The sequence below is a fragment of the Pogoniulus pusillus genome, chromosome 34 (assembly GCF_015220805.1).
Source record: "Pogoniulus pusillus isolate bPogPus1 chromosome 34, bPogPus1.pri, whole genome shotgun sequence".
Lineage (NCBI taxonomy): Eukaryota > Metazoa > Chordata > Aves > Piciformes > Lybiidae > Pogoniulus > Pogoniulus pusillus.
In genome coordinates, this window is record NC_087297.1 from 15,126,938 (window position 1) to 15,146,879 (window position 19,942).

General features: G+C 40.6%; 1 long non-coding RNA gene across 1 annotated transcript; it reads left to right on the forward strand.

The window, feature by feature from the left end:
* The first annotated feature begins 2,344 nt into the window (after positions 1–2,344).
* LOC135189809 (uncharacterized) lies at positions 2,345–3,627 on the forward strand. The gene is made up of 3 exons (XR_010308322.1): positions 2,345–2,600; positions 2,707–2,835; positions 3,327–3,627. It is a non-coding gene; the product is annotated as an uncharacterized LOC135189809 (long non-coding RNA).
* Positions 3,628–19,942: the final 16,315 nt, after the last annotated feature.

Here is a 19,942-nt window from a genome sequence, read left to right on the forward strand (position 1 = left end):
ATGCTGGCTGCAGTGGATTGCTGAGGTAGGGCCCACTGAGCTAGGAACAGTTCACCTTGGTGTTTCCAGTCTAGGTCTAAATCACAGTCTATATCCACTTTGGTGAGGTCCCTTCCAACCTAAACCCTAATGTGATTCTATGATTCTATAGATGACCCTCCCACACCTGGTACTTATGACATGGAAACTGGGCTGCCCCTGCAGCAAGTGAAAAACCTACATGGTACATGTAGCACGCTACAGATGAGAAACACAGGAACATAACTCCTGTGCTCCAGTCCTTTAATACAACATGTTCCTGCTGTGCACACTTTTCTACAGCATGTTTGTTGTGTATCCAGCAAGCTCAATGTTGTGCTCCATGAAAACTTATTTAATGTAAGACAGCTAAAAAGGGTTTTAATAAAGCTCTTTCCTAACAATGCAGATTTTTGTTTTCAGAATTCAGGAAATGTTGCTTTGGTAGTTCTGCAGCCTTAGGTGTGTAAGGTATCTAAAAATCAGTTCCAGAAGCCAAAGCAGTTCTATCCAAGGTACATGAAGGGCTAGTTTCCAGTTGCACATTCAGTACAAATAATGTAAAGCCATCAGTTACATTTTATAGTAAGCAAAGTAAAATTGAAGAAGTAATGAAAAGCTAATAAAATAATTATTATCTGTGGGAAATAACTGATATTCTGTAACAAATACGTTTCTATAGACATACCACTTAACTCTAAAACAATATATACATACATATACGATGGCTACAAATGAACTTGTGATTTTTCTTCCAAAGGTGTTTGAGCAGGAAGTAAAACATTTTCCCAGTGGATGAAATAACATTCATTTTTGCCAAACTAAGCAAGGCAGCTTTAAATTTTATGTGCGTTCAACTGCTTGTTCCCCTCAGCTAATAACCTGCTTATTGGAAACATTACAAATGAAAAGAAGTTCACAGTTCCTGAGCCCAGTTCTGAGTATATCTGCCATGCATGTAAACAACTAAACCATTATGTTTCTTGTTGAGATAAAGAATACCATGGTAAGTGGGGACTTTGACAAAACAAAGGGTTTCCTATTGCGAGTGTAGATAATCTTCCAGAAAGCCCTGTGTTTTGGCAAATCACACAAGATTAATCTATTAGGCATCTCCTTTCATCATCAAATTTCCGCTGCCTATCACAGTGGCTGCCTTATCAAGCACTGTTTTCTCAATAGCAGGCCCATTCCTAGGATTTCAGGTGCTGGCCTTCTGTGCTTGGAAAACAGGTGTCCCTACTGTTTTCAGGCAGGAAGGGTCCCTGCACAGAAGCCTGGGAAAGGGCAGGGGTATCAGCCGCTGTTCTACCTGAAGGAACAGGTAACAGGAAACTGTTGATTCCATGGGCTGAACTTAATTGGCATGCATTAGTCAGCACTAAGCGCTTTCTGTGAATTAAAAATCCTCATCAGGATTCTCCCCAACGAATGTTTCAGAAGGGGGTAAGATAAGTTCCCAGAGATGCCCTCTGAGGAGCAGCTAGCCCTTTTAACTCTATTTTAAGTAATGCATTCTCCTGTGTTCCAGAAATCACAAGCTAGGAGCTGGGGGCAGAGCATCGAGCTTTGCATGGTCACAAATAGTGCCAGAGCTGTTAGGTAAATTGCTTATATTCGGGGGGAAACGGATGTAAAATCTCAACTAAAGGCTAATATTCCAAACCAATTAGCATGGTGGATCAGGTTTTCAAGTTCTCAGTGGTTCCCTTGGCCAGGCTGCTTTTTTTTTCTTTGAGTTAATGATACTGGGCATATGGTTTCTGACCAGGCTATTCATCTGTGAAACAGGGCCATCCACTTGGTCACCCAGAAACACTGCAATGTGGAGTGCAGACAGAGCTGGGGCTATAAAGAATGACATTTTAAAGCTGACAGAAAAATTTGTTTTACAGGCGCCAGTAAATCCTTGGTCCTCTTGTTCAGCTTCCAGTGTTATCTTTTCTTGGCAAGGTGGCATCAAACAGTCCTTTGTGCTGGTGGGTGTCTTGGTGCCTGCTTGCCTTCTCTGGCAGAAAGACCTTCATTCTCTGCTTCAAATCCCACTCTTGAGCAATTGGTTTATGCAGCCTCTACTGTAATAAAATCAAGGCAAGCAGGAAGGCCTCTCGGCTCCTCGCTTTGACAGCAGGGCTGCTCAGAGGCACTGGGATGAGCTCCCAGCTCTGCTCGGTGGGCAGGAAGCATTTGATAAGCTCGTACCTGCCCTTCTGGGACTCCACAGCACAAGCTTTGTTTCATCCACACGTGATCGAGTGGTCTATGGGGCAATTACAAACCAAAGGAAGCAATTGCCAGCTCTCTCCAGGTTTCCTAAATCAGCATGATTGAATTTCTCAAAGGCAGACAGCAGTAGCAGCAGTAGGCTCAATGGCTTTTGCTGCAAGACGTTGACTAGTTTAGGACTGAGCTTTCATTTAACTGCTTGCCATTTCATTTTATTAAGTGCAAATTGTGCCTTAATAGATTTACAGTTGTCATAAACTTTGGCATCATGAAAGCTGTCAGAGTGGCCAGTTGCACAGCATATTACTCATATGATGCTAGGAAAGGGTGAACTGGACAAGCCAGGCACCAATGAGGTCTGCAGAGCATTTTGATGGGTCTGTGCATGGTCTTTTGGGAGGCATCAGAGCCAAAACATAAGCAGTTTTTCAATAGTTTTCCTTTCACTCCTTTTGTTCCTAGGTATTAGAGTGGAGGTGGAAGACTCCAGAAGTGTACCTGCAAATGAAAACTAGCTTCTTTTTCCTTGTCAGTGGCAAACTTTGTAAATGAACTCTGCTAAACCATGGGCACCCGAGTCCAAAGACACAGGTGGGTTTTTTTGATGTGTGCCCATTGCACTGTAGCTCTGTTTTGCACTCACTACGTTGTGTTTAGTTCCAGAAACACACCAGCAGAATATGTAGACATACTGGAAGGAGTTCAGAGAGACACATCAAGGCAGATTAAAGGCCAGGAGGGACAGACTCCTGAATTGTTTGGTTAAGCAATGGTGGGGCAGTGGGGATGAAAGCCACCTATGGTAATTTTCCCTAGCACAAAGGCCACAGGCTGTGCAAATTTTACCTAAGCAATTCCAGATAACCTCCCTCCTGGTCAGGCCTTTTTATTTACTACGAGTGGAAGGGGAAGGTGCTTACATTCCTCAAACTAAGTGAGAAAGGCTTAGTTAGGGAAGAGAAGATGCATTTTTTTATTTGGAGGGGGAAGATTGTTTTTCCTTCCTGATAAACTCTCATTTGGAAGGATAATGATTTTGGAAACTAGTGTTTTTTCTCACCAGCCATAGTTTTTTTTTGCAGGGCAAATATCTGCAGCCCCTCTGTGTGTTGTTAAAGAGTTGGCTTGTTTACTCCAGGCAGTATACCTGGAGAGCTGCATTACTCCTCACCTGGATATTTATGAAAAGATCTTGAGGTCTTCAGGGAAGTTTGATGCTAGAAGAAAGCAAGACTGATGTAACTCTACTCTGTTGCACATCCTAAGCAAAGAACTCTCTCATGTAGGAGTATGTGAGGGAAAAAAAAGAGCTGGTGTCCTACACAAGTATGCATTGCACATATTACACATGAGTATTTCAGATCTGCAAAGTTGTACTTCAGACATGAAGCAGTAGAAATGAAAGATGTAAGTTAAAGCTATTTTTGCTGTTATTGCATTCTGAAGTGTTTGATTTCATGTCCAAATATCTGAGAAATATCGAAATGTAGGCACAAACTTTGCTGAGTGACAACTGCACCAGAGAACAATGTATCAGTAGACCTAATAATAATATAAACAGTTTCTTGACAAGACATTTTATCTCAAGACAAATTTGAGAGATGAGTAATTGTACAGTGATTATAGTAAGTTAAACCACCCGTAGACTGCGCATTCATACTGTTTTATGATGACTTGTAATCAGGCGCAGAACTGCCAACAGGAGTTGAGGAGACTTTTGCCCTTCTGTTCCACCAGCACAGTTAATGAGCCCATGGCCTATTCCCGTTCCTGTCCTGTCAACAGTCCTGCTCCATCCCGTGACCTGGTACACAGCTCATGTCAGAGCAACTAGAACAGAATTAAAACGTGTTTGGGAATGTTCAGAGGTGCACACATCTTTATCAATAAACCGTGAATCATCCCCTAAAAATAAATAAAGGAGGTTTATTTTCTAGACCTTCTTGTGGTCTAGCTGTGAGCTTGCACTTTAGGGAAACCAGATGATGCTTCTAGGGCAATTAGTAGTTCATTTTGTGGTACTGTCAGTCTGTGAAATGCAACCTATTCCTTCTAGACAAAGCTTAGTAGATGCAATCTACAAGACTTCCCCCCCCTCCCCCGACAGTTGCTTCATGTGTAAATTAAAATAATTGATTTCTGTAAACCAGGTTTTGTTGTATCAATAAAGGATAACCGTTTAGGACTTTCAGTCCATTCAGTTAATTGCAGTGTAAAATTTTCTTCATAGTTCTTGCAAAGAACCTATTTTGAAACAGCTCAAATCTCTCAGCAAATTACCTAAATATTCTTCCTCTCATTAGCAGACATCACATGTACATATCATCAGACGACTTAATAGAACCCATGCTGATAGACAGCAGCCAGCATGCTGTGGTGAGTGAGGTCATTTGTAATTCTCATTAACAGTTCTAGCATTTTCAGTTGCATGAAAAGTGATAACACACTGATCTAATAGTCATTAAGAACTTTTCCTTGCTCCTTTAGGATTAATTTGCACTGACCCAGAATTCTCTATTTGCTTAACACAAGCAGTGGGACACTTTGATGTTATCTGCTTCTATAAACAATAGCATACAGTTCTCTCTTGGGCTAAAACAGCTCTTATTCTACTGAGAATTAGCTATATTAATCATTCTGAAGTCCAAGAGAGCATGACCATAAATTGTGTGCAGGGACCTCACTTAGTAACTCCCCAGACTCTCATTTATCAACCTTTTTTTTTCCTTCCTGGATATTTATTATGTAGGCAGCAATTTATTTCTGAGTCAGTTCTTTGTGATGTTCTTTTATGTTGAAGTGAAGTTGGAAAACTTTCTGCAACAAATATAGTTCAAATATAGTTTTTCTGACTTAATGTAAAAGCCAAAATCACAGAGCACGGCTACGGACTGATGCCCCCAGGTGGACAGAACAGAAAACACAGGGCAACCCTCCAGTCACTGGGCTCTGGGCTGGATGAACAGGACAACCGCGACTAAAAACGAGGCAAGTTGCACACTAAATACGCCTTTTATTATTTAATCAGCATGTGGGGCATCTTTGAAGCTAATACCTGCCTAACTTTTCTTACCTGTCTCTAATGAAACTGCTACAACTTTACAAAGATAGAATTAAAGCATATGAAACCTTCAGAGAACGCTGGCTTAGTCTATTTTTTCATAAAAGATCTGATTACCAATTAATGATGGTTTTGTTTTACCATTCTTTGGTCATTTTCCTACCACCAAAACACAACACAAATCTGCCAAAAATATAAGGAGGGAAAACACTGTTCCGTATCACTTCAGAGTTGATAGGATACTGTTTGTTGTACTTTTAATGCAGGCAGTAGGGAGACTAAATAAAGTCTCCTCTCGTTTACAAAAATCTCTTGCAAAAGGATACAAAGTCAAAGCATAAAGAAATCCAGGACAGCTGCAAAAAAAACCCCTAAAACCCAGACCAAAACAAAACAGAAAAACAACCACCCCCATTTTGAGTGAATAAACAAAAATCCTCAGCCTTAGATGGCTGCACTCCTCCATATGGCTCAATTTCTTCAGCTTTTGTGATTTTCCATTGCCTAAACCTAAAAGTGGGAACAGAGGTCCTGATTCCACTTCTCCTGAGAGAAGCACACATGAAGTGTCTTTACTGACTTACTGGGGAAAATTGAGATTTAAGTAATTTTTGATGACAAAATACTTTTGGACCAACTTGGGAAAAATCAAACTCATGAGCTCAGAAATCTTTCTGACTTCTTTCCTAGTTTCACAGTGAACTTAACTTCAGTTTCAAAGCTTGTGCTGTCTTACTGTAAACATGTGGTTTTACAATACTGCACTGCTCCAAAGTTATCTTCATGTGACTTTATTTTATATTAAGTACTTCAAAAAACGTCTGAACATAAAATGTCAACAGAAACAACAAAAATATAAATAAATCACCACATGCAGCAGAAATGCTTAAAGTCAGAATGCAGTAACTCCAGTCAAGGTTTAGGCCAAAGTGTAACATGAGGGAACTAGTGATGTATTTTTTTCCTGTAGATAGCTTTGCTGCTGTAGTCAAAAGATTCGGGATGGTTTTTTAAAAAAAAAAAAAAAAAAAAAAGAAAGGTGAAAAAAAAAGTTTATTTCCCCTCAAGAAATTTCAGGTTCTGCAATTTGGCATCCTTCTCAGCCTCTGAGAACATTTGTTTTAGCAGAGGCTGCTGCATTCATAGATTCTCCTTCTCTTACCATAGGTTAGCGTTCAGGAGCTCAGATCTATCCTCACCTAGCACTATGCGGTTTCAGTGATGTCTGTAAAAACACGAGGGCAGATGCTGTGAAAGCTCCTCATACTCCAGAAGCTGCCTTAATTCTCCCAGGACTTCTAATAACAGAAGAGTCTGTTTGCAGATTCAGGAGGCAAAACTCTGCGGCAGCCTGGCTGATTTTAGCCTAGTAAAGCTGTCAGTAACTATCTCTGGACAAATCTTTCCTTAGTGCTATGGGCACACCTTGTATGTGAACAGCAGCTAAAGCCTGTATGATGTGGTGAAGATGTGTCTGAGCCAGACCTACCTCCGTGTTACAAAACTCCAGGCATTCTGGTTCCCTAGATTGTATGATGTGTCATTTTGTAGCAATAATGATTCCCCCTCGCCTGCGTTTTCAAACACAGCACCTCACTCCACAGAGCACTGCAGACATGCTTACAGTGCAGTTAATCTCTGGCACATCAGCTTTCTTTATTTAAAACTCTCAGCGTGGGTGCTTGACACAATCCTCAAGAGCTATTTTTGCATTATGCATACAGTGAGAACTGTACCCCTGGCTGAAACAAGGGTGAACAGAGGCTTTCAAATGCCTTCTTCTCAATGCATGGTCAGCATGCTTCTGGCTGCTTATTCTCTGCTGCTTTGTATACTGCTGCTACAATGAGATTTGATCTGGGCTTCTGCCTTGAGCTTTAAGTATTGGATTCTGTGTTTGTAGATCGAGAGAGTGAAACTATCTGTTTAATATAAGATCCATTTAAAGAAGTTCCTGCACTGCCCTTGTCACTCGCTGATTGGCATATCTCTGAAGAACTGCACAATCTGAGTGTAGCTACTGATTTATTGAAATCTGGTTACTGTAGTCATTGCTTCTTCTGGAACTTAACTGTGATACTAATTTTGTGTTTTCCAGTAGCTGACACAGTATATTAATTTGTACTTACAGAAAATCTATCTTCTTTTGTGAAAGTATGTTCCCAAAACTTGCAAAGCTGAAATAAGTATTGGCTTATGAAAACTCAGGTGTGGTATTCCAACATTACTAATAACAAATAGTATATTTTAAATTAAATTTTAAAGTTTATTTAGTTCTTTCTTTTTATGGCTGTATTCTGTAGCTCAGCTGTATTAGTAATTTCTGGTTGTATGGAAAAAAACATTGCAGACACAAGGACCTGTAACTGATAGCTCCCTTACTTGTGCTTGCTGGGCATCTCCATGAGGACAGCCATACTGACAGGTAATAGATGAGGTGTTTATAGATGCCTATAGAAGTCTTTTTCATATACATTAGCTCACCAGCAAAATAATTTGACATCTCCATCCGAGAGATTTGTGGAAGATATTTTAAAGAAAAGCCAGCTGTTTAGATTCTAAAATATTGGTAGTTGACATTACACTTTGCTATGACATCACACCTACATTCTCTGCAGTGATTTAACAATGAAGGCACACAATACCTGTCCTTTTCAAAGGTAATCTTCCCAGTTGGTGTTCCCTCATGCTCTACATCTCTGCTGAAGGTACTGACAGCTCTATAAGCAAGGTTTCCTTCAAAAGCTTAAGAAGGAGCAGAAAGCTTAATGCCATGGTCTAGTTGGTTGGATAGCACTGGGTGATAGGTTGGAATGGATGATCTTGGCGGTCTCTTCCAACCTGGTTGATTCTATGATCCTATGAAAGGAGAACAGCTGCATTTAATTATCAAAAGCATGTATCTGCTAGTCAGGAGAGTGGCTGCTCCTGCTCAGACAGAGCAAGCATTCTTTAGAAGCAACCTCTGGCAGATCAAAAATACATAGTGTTTAATATTGCTGTGGATGCTGGTTGGAATAAGCAAGGCAGAAACTTGCTGTGAAGAAGAGTGGCCTCTGGAGTATTTGCGTTTAGTGGTGGTCCCTCTAAAACAAACAAGCAGACTGTTAAAAAAAAAAAAAAAAGTTTGCTTTTATGAATTGCTTCTGCTGTAGTTCAGGGGTTGGGCATAGCAAAGAAGCACTCTGATCAAGGTTTGTCCTGAGCCTATAAAAATGAATAGGCAAAACTTGATGGTCTGTGTGGATAATCTGCTCCCCAGGCACACTCTCCTAATGATTCTCTTCTGGCACTTTGCTCCCTGGCAGTTCAGTTTCTTTCAAAGTGGAATACAAAAGTGATAAATGAGGACTTGAGGAAGAGGTCACTTGATGGGAGGATGTAGGCAGATTTTAGCAGCAGAGGCAATGTCAAGAGCTTCATTTATGGTCCAGCTGAATGCTGAACAGCAGGAAACAAGGAATCTGGTCCCTTGTCAGCAAGTACTCCACAGAACCAAAGTGAAACCTCACATGAAACTATTTGGACAGATAACCTATTTCTCAAACATAATCTCTGCTTTTGACATGGTGTATCAGTTTCTTCAAGTATGAGTGGAAGGGAGAGGATAAATGTGGGAGGGCTTCAAGAGTAGACCACAAATGCTGCTCATGATAAGGAAAAAAATAATAGACATCTTTTAACTTCATGGCATTTCTTTCAAAAATGTCTGATGACTGCTTGAAATACTGAGTTACAGAATACCACCAGACTACAACAAATTTAATAGAGCTCTGAAAGTGACCTGGAAAAAATACCCAACACATTATGGGCTGTTGAGTTGGAAAGCAGCCAACATTGTTCTCAGGATTTAGGTGATCTTGGATATCAGAGTATTTAATATTTGATTTGTGAATAGTCTCCAGTTCATTTACACACAGACTACAGAGTTCAAGGATTTAAAAAATAAGTAGAGGAAGGAGAAGATTACACCACACTTAATCCTACAATTTCCTTACTGCTAATGAGTTATGGGAGGATATACAGTTGTTCTAGCTTCTGAGCTGTGAATGGCGTACAGGAATAGATGTTCTGTTGCCTTGAAGCAAAATCTTGTAATTCTATCCTCGTAAAGCACCTTCTGACTAGGAGTTCAATAAACACTGCCTTTGCAGAAGGCGTCAGGGTCTTGAAACTACTCAATAGGAAGAAGAGAGAAAAAAATCTGCTGAATTGACAATCCCTTGAGCTTTACAAATATTTGTTATTGATAGATATACATCCATTGCTATTACAGCATCAGGCTGTGCAAACCAGAATTTTTGGAGCTGGTCAGGGCTCTGGTTCTACTGAGAAGACACATGTTGAGGTTTTGCAGTCCTTTCCGACAAGGTAAACGGGACTGGGCAGTTAGAGGCAGGTGGCGATGCAGTAGAGGGTTAGGGTAACAAGCTGGGAAGGAGGTGGCTAGCAGCAGCAGTGACAGTTGCAGCTGTGCAGCAGCTTATGGCACTGGCACTTGTGTAACATGGAAAGGTTGCAGCCATGCTGTTGTGCAGTCATTTACACAAGAACTAAGTATATACCACTAATTATTGTAATTGTTTTATAGATAAGCAATCAATTATAATTAGTTCAATGTAACTAACAATTTTGAAACAAAGAATAATCTGCTTGAAACACGTCTCTTTTGCTTCACGTCTGAGATGTGCAGTTAGCTTCTGTTTCTCATTACTCTACCTGCAGCTTCATAGCTGCATATGCCCTACATGCTGCTGCTTTGTTCACTGACAGTGCTTAGCTTAGCTTATTATTTTTGCCTACAGTCACCATTCTGATGGATGTACGTGTCTTTTCAAACCCTCCTAAGGATCAGGATTGAAACTGTATCTACACTGTGTCATTTGCTGTTATAAAAGACAGTTAAGCTGTTTTTCTTCCTTTGCTAATAAAACCCCAAGTTTTATGTATTTTTGTTTTAAAATTTTTATCCCCAGGAGGTGATGGTAGCATGCAAATATGTTTTTGTATCAGTTGTCTAAGCACTACTGAAAAAGCTTTAAGTCTTTCAATATGCAGCTTTGGTTTCAGATACTGTGTGGCATAAGGAACGGAGCGCCCAAGCTCTTCTCCAAATACAGATGTTTTGACCCTTTCAACAGAGGCAGCAATATCTCAGCCGTTATTGTCATGTCATATCACAGCACATACCCAAAGCATTTGGTAGGATCCCAGAACTTTAAAAAAACAACTCATTAGCTGTCAGATCTGGTCTATGGAAGACATTCACTCACTAAATAAAAGAGAGGAAAATGAAGAGATTTTATTATTATCAAACCTCAGGATGCTGCTGCCATTTGAAGTGCTGGTTTAACTTTAACATTCTATTTGATATCCTTCCTTGATGAGAGTACATGATGGCCATAAATCCAACTTGGCAATGATTCTGAAAGGTCATCTGTGAATATTGTTTTTCATGATGTTAAATAGACTGTAATGCTTTCATTCATTTTCCAGAAGGACAAGTGAAAGTCCCCTTGGTCTTCTTGCTGTCCCATAAATAATTAACAGGCTGTTTTAACTGGGCATAACCTTTGTACAGAGTGCCTGAACTTCACCACCAAGCAGAGGAAAAAGGGATTCAGAAACGTATCATCCATCATTGATGGTACTAAAACATTCAGGTAATCTAGGGATAAAAACAAAATACTAATAATCAAGTGGTAATCAAGCAGTTTTAGAAGCAACAATAAAAAATGCCCTTCTGTACACGTTTGAGTGTTTTTAACATCCTCCTCCTCCAGGTTGTTCTCATTTACTTTTTTTCCACATCTTCCCACGTGACCACTCAGCTAACTACCAACATGGGAAATTTAAGAAACCATAGAACACATAAGAAACAATTCAGAATGTTTGTTTTACTCTTTTGCCATAGGTGAAATCTTAAAGAGGAGAGGTAAAAGAAGCATCAGACTATTTTCATTCTTTCTATTACAACATAAAACTCACAGTTTTTAAGTGGATATGACTGAAACCAAATCCTGCACTTGAATATTGCCAAGCATTTCTTGTTTAGATAAACAATCCTCTTCAAGCTTTTATCTTGAGCATCTTCAACAAAATATCAGTGCCTAAAACATAATGCTGGAATCTGACATATCTCACCTGGAATCTTTCCTGTTTTCTTGGTAATAACAGGTGGTACTGGCAACAAATATCCAGGTTTGAGTTCACAGTAGATGTTTCATCACAACAAAGTTTGTGGTGGGGGTGGAGAAGTATGCTTCCTATTAAAGGGAGATCATCTGGAAAATAAATGCTAAATTCTAGCCATGAAATTGCAAAATGTAAAATAAAGACTTAGACAAGCAGAAGCAAAGAGAAAGAGAGAGGAAAAGAGAGACAGACAATATAAGTCTTTCAAGCATTTCAGTTTTACAGGAAGTCGTACACAGGTAGTCACTCCGTCTTTCTAAGGAACCTAAAATCTTCAAACTTGAACATTGCTACTCTCTATTTGGAGAGCACAATTTGGCACAACTCCCCTGCCAAATTTCAGAACAATGCTGCCATACTCTTTGTCTGTAGTGAGAAGACCAAGAAATGACTGTGTCTGAAGTAACTTATCCCTATCTGGTGTGTTTTCAAACTGAAATGTAAGAAAATGAGCTGCATGTTTCCTCTGCAGCTATTGCTCTTCTGTCCTTTGTTCTTCAGCTTGGAAAGTGATAATATCTTTTGTGCAAGTCATGGTAAGTTCATATAGGAAAAAAAATCAACAATTCTACTCTTGAAGTTCACCTCTGTGTTACTGTAGGAGCTCCACAAAGCAGAGGGATATTTTAGGGGAGGAGCAGCAGAAAACTCCTACAGCACCTCTCATAACTGACAGAAATGCCAGCTCCTGTTCCAAGCCATTAGCTGCTGGTAGTAGCATGTCTCCGAGGAAAACCATGATGGCAACAAGGGGGAGGCCAGGGTGGGTTTTGAGCTGCTTTGCCCCACTAATCCCTGAACTTTATAGGTGTTAGAGGACTTCCTCTCCTGCGCTTCCTGCCAGGAAAACAAACCTTTCCCTTCTAAAGGATCACTTATAACCCCCCCATCTTAAAGAATAGAGGGAAAAAAACCCAGAATTCCCATCAGGAGAAGCTTTCTGTGTATCTTCCTGGAAACTCCCATACCTGAAAAGTTTTTTACAGTCTTAAAGCCTGATTTTTAACAGCACCTTCTTTTTTTCATCTGGTTTTAATGTTTTTCAATTCATTTCAGCCCCTGCATAAGTGCTCACATATGGTTGTGAAGATGTCCAAATGTGTGAACCTTTTCTGCTCTGCCCTCCTGTTACAAAGCCTTCGTGTATTTGATGGGCAGATTTAAAGCTTCATAAAAACGAAGTCCTTTTACTGGCTTCAGGAGGTCAAACCTCATATATAAGCAATTTGAAGAGAAACAAAAATCTATTAGTGTTTTGCTGATAATCTTTGTGCCCTGAAAAGAAAAAATCCCATCTCAAAGTAGGAGTATGCAGACCTAAAGGTGGCAACTTGACTGTCAGCAGCTGCAGCCCGATGATGAACATCAGCACTTTACTGATCGTGCCTCGGTGTTGACTAATGCAATTTATGTGCAAACCGAGGGCATAAATACAGGCTATTTGCAATATCCCAGATTACCCTCATGGTCTCTAATGTTTATTTAAAGTTTAGAAACTCAGATGTGGATTTTCATTCTATTTAGCTTAGACAGTATAGTGCTCTTAGTGTTACTGCTGTCTACTGAATGCAGCCATAAGATAGAAAGCAAACAAACCCTGAAGATGCAGGTGTGTGATGTGTTGAAATCTGATGCCTCCAGCTTCCTGTAAGAAAAATAAACAGAATTGTGTTAACTGAAGTGTTGACTGTAACCTCAAAGTCATTTTCCCCTTTTATCTCTTAAATATATTTATTTTAGTGGCATTTTAAAACCCTAGGTCTTAATTAATTTTCAGGGGGAGTTCTTCCTAAACACACAGGACAGATTCTGATCTTCTTTGGTCTTTGGTGGGGTGTAATGGCAGAGGAATATCATCCTGTTTCATCATTGCCTTCAAGGGACCTCACAAAATTTCCCCATTGTATAAAACAAGACCTGGATCTGTCTTCTTACTGCCAGATCACCAGCATCACAGAAACTTTAAAACAAAGGTATAGAGGCTGCATCTTCCTTTCTGCAGTGGCTGCAAGCTGCCAAGGCTAGACCAAAGCCATGCATTGGGTCAGGTTGACCTTATCACTGCCAAAGAAAAAAAATCAGATTCTGAAAAATAAAAGTACTGTAGTTAGTAAAAAATTGAAAAAATCTGATTAGCACATGTGTCATTAAAGTCACAGCAAATAATTCAATGCAATGTAACTCTTTGCTGAAATATATTTTGATGCAGTTTACAACAATTTCATCTAGTGTGCTTCCCTTCAGAAAAGCAAGCAAACAGTTTCCCTGGCAAACAAGACAGTATTATTTTAACCCTGCACAGGATGGCAGCTTTTCTATGTACATAATACTATGAGACATAGTACCAAGCGTGTTGGACTTGCTTCCAGCCACTTACAGTCTAGATTTATGTATTTCTTAAGCCTTGTACCCTTAATGTGAGGGACTGAATGTGAGACTGAATGAAGTAAAGATGTATTTGGTTTGGTAAGCACCTGGCAGAGAGGCTGCCAAAGGAAGTTTGGGGTCTGCTGGAGAAGTTGTACATAATACAACATGATTTCTCAAGGCTCTGTTTGATCAAAACACCTGTGTGGTTTCAGGAGAAGCCGTGTCCATAAGGAAATCACTTTTTCATTTCATGTTTGGTTTATTTTATTTGCATGTAAAACAGGAAGCTTACTTTAAACCTTAAAAATCTCTTGCAGACTTTCATAAGAATCTACAACACCAGTAATGATGCTCCGGCTTCCTGAAATTCCCTTGCAGTTTTCTTGGATCCATTACTTGTCTCACCTCAGGAGACAAAAGCTGGCTCTGTGGTACTGAATTGATACTTCTGGGTTTTTGGGGAGCAAGCAATCCTAAGCACCTCTTGGCAGAAGGCAAGCCATGCAAACCAGAGATTTAACATCAGTACTCTGATCCTCATCTGTCTAGCCACAGCAGGGTTTAGAGCAGCAGTAGGTCTCCTCCAGCTTCTGCTACAAAACAATCTTTTTAATGCAACCAAAATAGCTACATGGAACCCAGCTTGTTTCCCATGTCTTTTATTGCTGCTACTCCAGCCTGCTTACAAGATCTGCCATTTCACCTCTCTGCTTCTATGCCAGGTCTGTGACATAACCATGTCTCAATCTGGGAAGTTCTCCATGATGGGTCTCCCTTGTGGAGGCCCAGAAAATGGAGATTGTATGAAAAGAAAGTACCATCTAGGTGATGGAGGGATGATGTTTGCATACATCTGAAGTAGTGCAATACTAATGAGTTTCAAACAAATGCCCAGCCCTATTGGCTCTTCTTTATAATAGTCATCCCATGACAGAAATGGTGCTTTCAATACATGCACATTGATGTGTGCCAGTGCCTGCTCTTGACCCTCAGTGATGCAAGTACAACTCCTTTATATAACTCACACTGCCCTGTCTTGACTCTGTATGTGGGGTTTTTGTGTCTTTTAACTCACCATTTTGTTACATCACATCATCATTTCATATTTACACCTGAAAGCTGCTGAAAACCAAAGTGTATAAAGCGCACAATCTGTAAAATAATACCCCAAAGCTGCAAGTTCTTGTGAAAAAAGATTCTACTAACCTGAAAGCATCTAAACCACTAAAGTATGTAATTGTGCAAAGGTAGGAAGGCCAACAACAGTGAATATGAATTGATGTATTTCATAGTATTAATTTCTCAGAATAGAATGGAATACCCTTAGGATGACTCTGTGCATCATAACAGTAGGTTTATGTCATCTTAGCCAAGTGTAGACAAAGAAGACAAAATACAACAGAACTCTCAGTGTATTGTTAACTTGACATGATGGAGTGCAATAAAATTGGACAGTGTCGCTACACATCCCTGTAGCCACAACCTTTGATGTTGTACAAGTCTTGGAGATAGCACTGCTTTGGGGATAATAATGTGCAAAAGGAATATCTGATCCAAGCTTTGGTGGATAATTATTGTCGTCGGAGATGTGAATGCTCCCAGGAAGGCAGCTTTTATTACTGCTTTATTGCTCATGGATGTATTCTGTAACTTTTTTTTTAATATATTGCTGGCAAAATGTCGAGGGTGGAAAACCATAGGCAGTTCACATCAAGTGAAACAGGCAGGCCAGGAGTTTTACATTAGCATATCCCCTAGGCTGCAGTGAATTTTTAATTCCTTAAAGCAGTACATAGGGTTTTAGTATTGGACATAAATTATGTACAAAACACTCAGCATGAACTGTTGCCCCTGTATTAAGTAAGTTCACTAAGCATAAAAAATAAATTACAAAATCTGCATAGATGTTAAGAGGTCATCTTTAAACTGATGAAATCATGGAAATGCAGAATTACTGCTGAATCCTTCTGTCACTCATTTTACCCCCTACTCAGTTCACACTGGGTTATCCTGCTTTTTTTCCGAGCCAGAATAAAACCTCTGCTAACATAGAAGGAAGAAGCAGGAGTCACCAGCTTGGGTACACTGGGGGCACTAACCTGAACCACTAATACTCATCTGCTCATCCTTCTCAAGAAAGAAAATATTTATTCATGCAATGGATACAATTTTATTTTGCACCTAAGAGCATTCTCCTCCTATGTGTTCTTGCCTCCTCCTTTACCCTACCAGCGTGTGTTACACTCACTCAACACCGTCTGTGATGTTTTCATATGTCTCAGCAAACCTAAAAGTGAAGTAAACATCACCATTGTTTTCACAGCCTATGATCTAATTTTTCTTCTTAAAATATTCCAATTAGCCTCAAACCAGCACACCCTCTTTAAGCAAAATTCTGTTCTGGTAAAATGGAACCCAAACATGTTTTGGTTCTCAGGACATTGCTAAGTTTTAAGTGATAGTAGTTCAAACCATTCAGAGATGTTGAGGTTCTATGGAAAGTGCTTCTTTCTTCAGAACAAATTAGGACAAAGGAAATAAGCAGATGTTGCCAGAAGAAGTGTACGACACTCTGTACCAAACCAAAGCATCATATCAAGGTGTATCACATTAGTCTGCTATGACAGTGTCACTAGTGTAGCAGCATGAAGGATGAATGTGAAGCAAGCATAGAGAGGAGAACTATTTGTATCCAAAGAATACATTTAGATCACTACAGTTACATCACTGCTAGTCACTGGCATATTAATACTCCTATTCTGGAACAGAGATGAAACTGTCATAAATAAAGAGTGACATTACTTGCTCTAATGCAGTAATGTCTCAACTGCATCTCTCAACAGGAGGATATAAACACACCTGTACAAGCACATACATACACTGAACGTAAGATAGACTTGTCCTGGAGTCCTGTATACCCCTAAATTCCTCTCCCTCTGTAGCCTGAATGGGAGAGGAAAACACACGAAAAGAGTTCTCCCGCCCTGCCCTGCAGCCGTGCAGAGGGCAGCAAGGGGTCCTTAGACACGAGGGGTGCCTGCGCTGGGACTGGACTGCGATTGGCTGTGGCCTTCGCGCCCAGGCAGAGCTAACTCTGCTCTGTTTCTAGGGGGGGTGTAAATATGGGGGACTCCCCGCCTTGGGGTGCCCGCCTTAGAGATCCTGCCTGCCTGAGCATGCCTGCCCGCCTGAGTGTGCCTGCTTGAGTGTTCTGCTTGCCTGAGCCTTCTGCGTGCCTGAGCGTGCCCGCCTGAGCGTTCTGCCTGCCCGCCTGAGTGTGCCTGCCTGCCTGCCTGAGCCTTCTGCCTGCCTGAGCCTTCTGCGTGCCTGAGCGTTCTGCCTGCCTGCCTGAGCCTTCTGCCTGCCTGAGCCTTCTGCGTGCCTGAGCGTTCTGCCTGCCTGCCTGAGCCTTCTGCCTGCCTGAGCCTTCTGCCTGCCTGAGCCTTCTGCCTGCCTGAGCCTTCTGCATGCCTGAGCGTGCCCGCCTGAGCGTTCTTCCTGCCTGTAACTTCTCTCCCCCGGCCTGGATAGATTCTACAGAAGGAACCCAGCGCTCCGCTGCGGGGGACGGCTTCACCCATTAGCGCCTTTCATGCCCCTGAACACCTCTTAACGACGGCATCCGAAGGGAGCGAGAGCGCAGGCTGCGGGACCTAGTCAGCCCGACCGTGAGTTATTTGGCTCAGCTTTATTATTAAGTGGGAAACGCTATCCATTTAATAGCTCAGGCCTTTTCCAGCTTCTGACCTCCAAAATAGTCAGATTATCTATGGCAGCCGTGTAGATCTTCTCAAGCGAACTGAATCTGGTAATTAAAACTCAATTAATTTCTGTATATAGTTTGGGGGTGGGTTTTGGGGAAATAAAATAACTCTATTTTTATATAAATCCCTGACTTGGCCACATTAATTCCCTGCTTCCACAACAAGACTTTAAAGTCTCGTGGGGTAAATGTGGCTTCAGGTAATCCAGCGAGAATGTGAGCTGCATAAAGTTCACATTCAGGAGAGACTAATATGTTAAACCAGCCTAACTGGAAGCTCCCTCCAGACGTGGAATTTAATTCTTGTAGAATACTGCTCTCCTTTGCATCATCCTTATTGACAGTGATTAGATCAGCACCCAAATTGGTGAACAATATAAAATTTAGTAACTTCTGATTGAAGAAGAAGGGTGTTCAACACAAGTTTCAAGTGGCAAAGACCATAAGGAATTATTTTGCTTCAGGGAGCAATTACACACTTAACAAGTAATTTCAATTCCACCTGTGGCCGTTGGATTGCATGATGTCCCAGTTTTGGAGACCAAAGAGATCCCTATTACCACATGTAAGTAATTACAGATTGTGATCTAAATAATATATAACAATGTGAGCCTAATAATATATAATAATGCCAGCTACACATGGAAGGTTTCAGTTATCTCCTCTTGTACCTAAGTCAACAATTATCCGATCAAACCTTGACTTACTGCTGGGATACAGTGTGGACTCACTCAGGTTTTCTAAAATGTTTCCACTTTCTGCTACAAAGGAGTTCATAAGGGCAAAGAATTTTCAGGTCTTACTTTCAGTGACTGAGATCTTATAGATTAAAAAATGCTGATACTCATAGGATTAGTTGCTGCTGGAGTTGCTCTGAGAACCTGGGCACCTTATTTCAGATATAGTTCTCTGAAGATGCTAAGTCCAGCTGCTAATTTTGGGAGTTTTCTTTCAAGCTAGTTAAGTCTAAATATATTTATTTGGCCATATTTCTACGTGTATGCCTGGCACGTATATTACATTTCAGAAAGACGGATATTCGTAACATAAAGCTCACATAAATGTTGGTAAATGTAATTTTAGAACTTTGAGCAAAAGCTATCGAGTTCCATTTTCCAACACATTTGTGGCACTCAATTGACAAAGTTTGTGTGCGCCTAGTCAGTCTGCTTCCACATATGTCCTGGGCTTGAGGGTGATTTTTCTAGTGTGGGATATTCATAGCTCAGGCCCTCAGCTCTTTCGCCTTTCCTACACTGCTAGTTGAGAGGTGAATGCTCCTTGTACGGTAGGGAACATGATTTAGGTGGCCTGTTGATAGCAGCAGGGGGGCTGAGTACTGTGCCAGTGTATGCCCTTCACAGTTGTCACAAGTCAGGTCCCACTCACAGTACCGTGTACAAGTGAAAGAAGTATTTTCTGCTTTTAGAGCACTCAGGTCATGACAAATGCTGAACCAAAGGCTAATTGCAATCTCATGCAATTCATACCATTTCTCCTGATTTACTGGTGAAAGCCCAGGACAGCAGTACCGACCCTATTGCGGTCTGGAGACAACATTACTGGAGATCAAGAGCTGAAACTGGAAAGGTACAGGACATGGTAACAGAGCTTACAATATCAAATGTCAGCCCTGCTTGTCCCTTTTTCTTAAGACAAAAGAGAAAGGTTATTTTCAGGCAGATTGTCATGAGATGTAATTTGAGCAGATATATTGGTGTTTGTTGAGAACTTTTGTGCCTTTCCAGGATTTCTCAGAGGAGGAGTAGCTCGAACTGAAGAGGCTCTTGAAAAACAATTGATCAACAAATGATTTCAGCTTGTGTAGGCCAGTGGATTATGAGGGGCTCTTAGCTGGATGTACTCTATAAATATTTAGGAGAAGAAATTAAGATGTGACTTCTGTTTGAAGGAACGAGAAAGGCACAGCATGATGTCAAAAATTCTCTGAAAAAGTAGCTAATTAACCTTTCCTCCCAAGCCTACAGGTTATGAATGAACTAGAAAAAATGGAATGATGCCCAAATATTAGTCACATGCAATGACAAATAAGGCATTGTTTTAGGAGAGGAGTGATATGTGAAGTCAGTTTGTAAGAGATACAAGCAGTCAATAGGTGAACATTCATGTAATCATCGCTATAGGAGCATCCCATAAGTTCTGAATGAGCACAAAGATTCAGCTGTGCTTTTGACTTTTCTTATTTGAAGTGTAACAGTGCTTTAAATGCCAAAATTTAAAATCTGTTCTACACATGTCTCTTTTGTTACAGTCTTCAATGAGGGAGTTATGGCTTTCGGGTGCAATAA